This window comes from Primulina tabacum, chromosome 2 (assembly GCF_025594145.1).
Source record: "Primulina tabacum isolate GXHZ01 chromosome 2, ASM2559414v2, whole genome shotgun sequence".
Taxonomy (NCBI): Eukaryota; Viridiplantae; Streptophyta; class Magnoliopsida; order Lamiales; family Gesneriaceae; genus Primulina; species Primulina tabacum.
Genome location: NC_134551.1, coordinates 36684140 through 36692780, shown reverse-complemented (window position 1 = coordinate 36692780; position 8641 = coordinate 36684140).

Here is an 8641-nt window from a genome sequence, read left to right as displayed (position 1 = left end):
CTCTGAATAAAGCAATAAGACTGGAATACATATCAACTGAACAACAAGAAGCTGACATCTTCACCAAACCTCTACCAGAGACTAAGTTTTCTCACTTTCGCAATATTCTTGGTTTAATTGATTTGTCTTAATTATATCAATGATATTGTTGTTAAGTCAGTTGTTGTTAATTTTTATTCAGTTAGTCAAATTTCAGTTATTAACTTTTCAGTTAATATTTATCAGTTAGTTAACTATTTGTCAACTGATATCAGTTCATATGCAGATAAGGAAAGAGCAATGAATCGAAACAACTATTTTATTGATAAAATCTTTCAGATATTACACGATTCTGTTCTCTCTCTATGGCATCTAGCCAAGAGAACATCCAACTAGACAATGCTTTACAGGAAACTCTTATGTAGTCTTCCGAGAAGATAATCTTCTCCAGTGCTCTCTGCTCATGCATCAACATCAACTCCAACAGACCTTCATCAGTAGCAAGATCTGAAGTGTGGATCACATTAATGTGTTACTTATGCTTTATCTCGGTTGCCTCTGTTTATCAGTAGCAACAAACCCATCTCGCTGAATAGCTAGGAGGTCTTGAACTTTTGTCCAAGTGGACATGACTTTCTCAAGGACATAACTCTCCATAGCTTCCTTCTGTCTTCCCAGACGGCGAAGTGTTGCTGGAGAAGGAGGGTTGTTGAAACTGCTTTCTCTATCCACTTGTGTTTAATTGCCGTTGTTATAATCTAATGACAGTGGTCTTATTTATAGACAATTCCAGACAACAGATATTGAAGAAATAAGAGAAGACGAAGAGACTCTAGTCAACTGAAAGCCTTCGAATTATTCAGACTAAGTTTTTCTTATCCTTTCTTTTATTAATATGCATTTATTGAGGGTTAATATCGAATGCTAAAAGGTTAACTGAGAAGACAATAGTCAGTTGGTCTTCAATTGAAATGACTCAGCTTACAACTGATCACTTAGTTGCTGACCTAACTGATATTCTCCAATAAATTAACTAATAAATCGATAAATATTCTATAATAAGTGATGTGACTGATAATTACGCATTTAATGCATGTCTTTCAATGAATAGTGTTTTAAAATGTGACCCCACGTATTCTATTTAAATTCTACACATGTTTTCATCACACGTACACTCGATTTTATTCAATTTATTTTGGACAGACACGTGTCAATAAATTTGAACAGCTACATATATATGTACTTATCCCCACCTCAATTCAGTTTTCCTTTATGCGAATATCAATTTACAGAGCAAATCAATATACAGAACTTTCTCTCTCGCAGATAACCAATCCTTCAGAAATGGAAAATCAAGTTCCGGCATACATGTTGAATGCAAAGGCAATCGACTTTGATTCATTCAGGACTGTCTAGGACGAGGACATCAAGAATATGTTTCTCAAACTAGAGACTGCTGGACTAAAGACATTTCTGGGACTTTCTTCCCAAGAAATATATCCAAAAAAGATTCAAGATCGCTATGCAAATGGATTCATTTCCGCTGACGGCAACATCTCTACGGCCGTCAAAAATCAGTTGCTGATAATAGAAGAAGACCCTTTTAGCAACATCTTTCAACCGCCAACTGATGGTCTAGCCAATATCTCTGATGTGAAAACTTCTGATGTAGAGGAGATGCAGACTCTCCTATCAGGTGATTGACGGAAAATCAAAGTTTCCAATCCTATAAAATAACTGAAGCCAGAACTCCAGTTGTTGGCTGAAATCGTGGCCAAAGAGCTACTTGCCAAAGCTGGATCCTTTGCTGCTCTCACTCTACAGAAATTTCGAGTCGTGACTGACTGCTATCATGGCTTGAAAAAGACTAAATTGGTAAGATATCATCTTCAACCTTCTTAAAAACATGTTTAGTCTTCAAAACAATCAAATGGATTTGTTGTGCCGCTCAACTATCTGCTGAAAAACAAGGGCTTGATGGGTGACTCCTCTGAGAGGTCATCCAAGTTCAAGATATTCAATGACAAGAGTGTTCACCTATCGAAGCTCAGGCTGGACATCTCTCCTGAAAAATTTATTAAGGTGAAAAAGGAGATTGGGATGAAGGAGGCTTGCAAACCAGTGAAGAAAGCCAAGAAGACATATCAGAATAAGACAATCAAACGCAAACTGATTGTTAGTTAAATTGATTATGAAAAGACTCCTTCTCCTAAGATCGCCAAGAAGCCCAGAACTATTAAAACAAAACCAGCAATCGTTGTGGGCACCATCCCAACTGAGATGTTGTTACTATTTGTAGCTGAACAGCCGATCCAGGATACTCCGTTGTGGGCAATATCAGTTACAACTTTAACTGAAGAGCAGTTACCTCCACCTTATGCTCTTCTCAAGAAGACTATCATCGAATCTGGTGATAAGAAGAAATCTAATGTAATTAAAGCTCCACTAATCACTATCTCTGGCCCATGTTCATTGCCATTTGCGAGACACAAAGGGGTAGTGATTAGAGGAATGATTCATGCAACCAGATCAGGACTCAATATTTTTCATGTCCTGAATGACTCAAAGGGCAAGGAAAAGATGACAGAAGAGCCCAGACCCACAAACACAATTCAAACCCATATTGACCTCATCTAGAAAGAGGTCAATGAATTTTCTGAGACTAAGCTTAAATCTTATGATGAATGAGTAAGGTTTAGGACTGAAGTGTTTGCCAGGCAACTGCAAAAGAAATTAGTTTTGAAGAAGTTGCCTTGGAAACCATAGTCCTAAAAATGGTCAGAGCAGCTTCAATGGTTCAAGCGTTGCAAAGGAAGAAGTACTTCTTTGATCATGTACGAGCAAAGAAGTTAACACAAATGGTTGTTCAGCTACGCCAAAACTATTATCTCACCAGTTCAACTGCCTTTAATGACAAAGCAGTTCATGACCAACTGGACTCGGATCTTATATCTCTGCAGATGGAGATTAAGCATTGGGAACTAGAACAAGAACTGACCTTTCCAGCAGATTCCCAAGATCTTTCATCAGACGAGCTGGGTGAACAATCAGTTCAACCGCAAAAGCAATCCTAGGAACCAGTTGCTGAATCTTCTGAGCAAGTAACTGCTCCTTCTTCAAATGGTGCGCAACCGTCAACTACTGCTCTGCAATCCTCAACTGCAGAACTTCAACTTTATACTGATGTTGAATTGTCATTGGCAAACATTTATGAAGTTATTAAATCAGTTGCCTCTGATATTCAACTGACTACTACAGAAGCAGTTGAAGAACTATTCGCAACTGGCGAGCCAGCCTCACAGTCTAGTCATCCACCATGACTAAACAAACAATAGCTGAAGAGGTGCCAGTTGCACAGCCAACCACAGTTTCAGTTGTTCAACCAACTGAAGAACTTATTTCTGAATCAGCTGTGCAACCAACTTAAGAACAAGCTACTATTTCAGCTGATCAAACAAATTTAGACCCTTTTAGTCCCGCTGATGTTCCGAATCTCTCTTCTTCTCCACAGCTTCAACAGGAAGTTATATCAGAGGATACTTCAGAAATGGTCAATCTTGAAACTGAAACAACTGACAGGGCCATGGTGATCTTTAATCAAAAGAACCAGGAGCAGGAACCGAAAGCTTCTGAGGCCATGTATCCTGGTATATCAATAGAAACTGAATCATTGTTTGAAGAAATTCAGGCCATTCAAACCAACCTTGTCGGTGTAATGACTTCCATTTCTGACATTAAGTCAACCCAATTTTTGCATACTATGAGGTTCGACTCTATAAAAGAGAATACTATGGGAAGACTATAGCAAATCCAAAAGGATGTAACTTCATTATTTTTCCAAATTGAAGAACTTCGAAAAGATAGAGCGTCAACTGAAGCTCACTTCCAAACTCAAGCCTTGGTTACAAGAAGCCTTGATTTTTTGGAAAACATTGTCTCAAAAAGAATGGATTTGCTGCAAGAAATCTTGTTTAATGCAGTATCAAACCTCTCCTCGGAAGTCCGTATATTATCCAAAAAGGTTGATGGGTTTGACAAAAAGGGGGAAGAAGAAGGAAAAGATCTGCTGGAGAAATCTACAAAGTTGATCGAGAAGAAATAGAGGATTATTTTAGTCAGTTAGAAGATTCTTTTATTTTTTCATTCTTTGTTCGAATCTGTACATTGAAATAGTTGTCCATAAAAGATTATTTTATCTACAACAAGTTCATTTGATCAGTTCTTATTTTCTAAGTTTTGTCAAACACCAAAAAGGGAGAAAATGTTGGAAACTGAATTTCGGAAGTTTGACAAACTAAGCGTTTAATAGATTGAACTAACTGATCAAGAAGACTGATAGAAACTGATCTAAAATATGCAAACTATCGGTTGTCCATAACTGAAGAATAGTGCGTAGTTTTTTGAAGACAACTAACTGATCAGTTGGAACTAATCAGTTACTACTAGCAAACTGAACTACGCATAAAACTGACTGATCAGTTGTAAGCTTATCAGCTGTATTCGATCAGTTGATCCTTCAGCTATACACGTCATCAGTTAAGAAAAAGGACGTTCAACCAACAACTACACAAAAGCTGATTGCAACAAGTAGTGGGATAGCCGCATGTCAGAAAAGTTGCAGTATATGATTTTGAGAAGAATGTTGACGTGGCAAACAACGGAAAGAAAGTTTCAAATCATATTTAATGCTATCGTTTGTGGCAAAACCTATAAATAGCAGAGAAGAATAGCTGATAAAGATACACAACACTCTAAATCTCAACTCTAAATCTGAATCAACCCAATTGATATACTGTTACTCTACTGAAATCTTTGCTAACTCTTATTGTATACATTCATAGCATTCAAGGCTATACTTCGATATTACAATCACAAACTGTTATTGTTATAATACTTGATCTTGAAGAGATCAGTTTTGCTAAGTTTTTTCTGTCCAGTTGAGTACTGTAAATTGTTTTGTAACTAAGAGTTTCAGTTTGACATTGTTAAGTCCAAAACTAAAGTGGGTCTGTACAACTGTTTGTATCGATCAAAGTCTTTTAGTAAATATCATATTCTTGTGATAAGAGGGGTGACGTAGGAGAGTTTGAAATCTCCGAACATCCATAAAAACTTGTGTCTTCTTATTTCAGTTTTTATTCAATCTATCAGTCAGTTTATTTCCGAAATTTTATTGTTAACTGATTGATATCGACTGACTCATAAAAAGAGAAAAAGTCGTGAAAATGTTAGTATTTATTCAACCCCCCTTCTAAACACTCTTTCACCTTTAACCGATCCTATCAGGTGCACCGGTACTGCTTGTCAAGAACAAGGATGACAGCATGAGACTTTGCATTGACTACCGAGAGCTGAACATAGTTACAGTCAAGAACCAGTATCCGTTGCCGAGGATCAAGGATTTTTGGATCAGCTTCAGGAAGCATCAGTGTTCTTGAAGATAGACCTCTGATCCGGATACCATCAGCTGAAGGTAAGAGAGTCTGATGTGCATAAGACAACTTTCTAGACGCGTTATGGGTACTATGAGTTTATGGTGATGCCCTTCGATTTGACGAACGCGCCAGCGATCTTCATGGATCTTATGAATCACGTGTTTCATCCATACTTGGATCAGTTCGTCATAGTTTTCATTGATGACATCTTGATCTATTCGAAGAGCAGAGAGGAGCACAGTCTGCATATGAGGACCGTACTGCAGACATTATAGGACAGACGGTTGTATGCCAAGTTTATCTGGGATCTGATTGTCATGATAGCTTCGACAGACTGAAGCAAGCATTGGCCATTGCACCAGTTCTAGCTATGCCATCAGGGCAGGGATAGTTTGTGGTTTATACAGATGCATCGAAGCTCTGTTTTGGTGCGGTTCTGATGCAGCATGACAGAGTTATAGCATACACGTCCAGACAGCTGAAGGTCCATGAGAAGAATTATCCGACTCACAACCTCGAGCAAACAGCAATGGTATTTGCCTTAAAGATTTGGAGACACTATCTGTATGGGCAGAAGTACGGGATTTTTACTGATACAAGAGCCTGAAGTACTTCTCCACAGAGAAAGAGCTGAACATGAGATAGAGGAGATGGCTCGAACTAGTGAAGGCTTATGACTGTGATAGTAGCTACCATCCGGATAAGGCTTGTAGAGCCCAAAATCAGTACACGTAAAATCCATGTATTTATTAAAATTGTTTTATTTATTTAAATTTAAAATGATTTTAGTGATTCATGATTCGTGAATTTGCATTATTTTAATTATTTATATTTATGTGATGCACGTTAAAATATTTCTTGAGTTTCATGTTTCAGGCGATTATTCGATGCGGGATCGAGGAAATGAGACCGGAGACGATTTGGACGATTTGTAACATGTGGTATTTTATTTCAAGTCAAGAAAGTGTCATTTTAATTGATTTATTTAGCTTTTAACATTTTAATAGCATAATTTAATTATTAAGAGATTTTAAGATTTTAAACTTTTAAAGATTTGTCACTTGTGCATTTTATATAAATTAAGAGATTTTAGAATAGTTAGAAGGGGATTAGTAATTTAAATAGCTTGTTAATTATTAATTAAGCAATTTCGTTCCCTTAATTTATCTTAAATACACGTACACACACTATCAAACTCACGCTCACACACATGTACACACGCACCCGTTTCACCTTCACACACACACACACACTCATTTCAAAATTTGTTTGAGAAAACTATGGTTCTTGTTACCCTCTACAGCAGCCACCTTCCTCTTCAGATTATTACAGCTTTCACATGTTCATTTTATCAGCAAATCATGCCTCAAGTCTCCCGGATCGCTTCCTGCTCCGCGTCGTTTTGTTGTTAGCCATATCGTGAGTTTTTAAAGATCATGGCATGTATATTCTATTGTTTCTGCATCGATATAGTCATATTATGTGTTGTGATGTTTATTATGCGTGAAAATCCATGTATGTTGTGAAAACTTTTGAGCAAAAACGTTTGAAATGGTTTTTAAATCCAAATTTTTAGATCTAAAAACATGTCTGCTGTCATTTCGATTACTGCAAAAATTAGGTCAATTTTCTAGAAAGTTTTCAACATTTAAAATGTATGACTTTTCGATACCTTCGATTTGACAGCACATTCGTAATTTTTGAACAAAAAATGAGTGAGTTATGATCGTTTTCGTGGGACTGCTCAAACTGCGATTTTCTGAAAATGTGTTCTTGACGTGTTCTTGAATTTTATTTGTTGCAGGCTTCGTTGGGAACCATTGGGTGATCGCTGCTGCATGTAAGTATTATGAGTATCATGTTAAGATGATTTTTGGTGCTTCGTTTTGTGTCGATATGCACTTGGATGCATTAGAAGTCGTAGGAAGTGTTTTGGTGTCAAAATGTCGTGTGTATGGGTTGTGTTGCGTCGTTGTTATACGTCATTGTTTTGGGACATTTGTTTGAGTTTGAAACATTTTCATAACGTCCTAAGTTGAGTTTCTTTACATCTGTTTGAGTCGATAGGGCGTGGCTTAGAGTTTGTATCTTAATTGTTCTTTTGGGGTTAAGTTGGCGCAGAACTAGCGCCGCAGCGCTCTGTGGGGAGCGGTGCAGCGCCCGGATTTTGCATGCCGAATCACCGCGGAATTGCAAGGTGGCGCCGCAGCGCTAGGGCTGCAGACCTTCTTGCGCCGCGGCGAGCGTAGCAAGGCACAGCGCCTAGGCGCTTGTCCATGACGTTTTAAACCACTATTTGGGTCTATGTCTTCCATGTTTGGGGAAATGTTCACACTTCATATGGAGATTTGTTTCGGGGTTCGTTGTCATGGTTTAGTACGAGGATTAAACGAGGTCAAATCTCAGGTGGTGAGCATGACTATTACGTCTAATTTATAGAAATTAAGTGCTTGAAAGTATGTTAGTATGTGCAGCAGTGGCCCCCAAGCGAGACCCAATGAATCCCTCAATACCATGTAAATATGTTCCACGCGCAAAAGAAAATATTTTATGTTTTTGAGGTATGCTAAATGTTTTGTGACCAATTATGAACGGGTTTGGAAGTAAGTGAACGTGGCCGATGACCTCTCCACCCTGGTAAAGCATGACCGGGTTTAGATCAGAATTGAAAAGCGGTAAATTATGACTAGAGACCAATACACCTGGTAAAACATGACCGGGGATCTCATGTATGCGGTAGTGGACATCCCTACCAGCCTAGTACTGTAGTTTAATCTGATCAGGCGCATTTATGTATGGGTCACTTGCTTTGAAACATTTCTATATGCAAAATGATGAAGTTTATGCATGGTCAAGTATGTATGATGCAAGTATGCTTATGAAAAGTTTTAAGATGATGGCATGTCTACGTTTATGTTATTACGTTCAAGCTTAAATATGTACGTTCTACTTTGAAGATGCATGTGGTTTTATTAAGTATTACTTGTTATTTCTAGTTTATATTTATTGAGTCTTTAGACTCACTAGACTTGATCCAAGCAGGTGAGGACGAGTATGAGAAGACGAGGGCTGGGGACCAATGAGCTGGCTTGGACTGCGCAGGAGGCTAAACCCGAGGACAGCCTATGTTTTAAGAACTTTAAACATGTTGATTCAAATACTTTGATTTTCACGATATTGTTTACGAGTTTAAACGTTTACCTTTTTGCAAACTTTGATTGTAATTG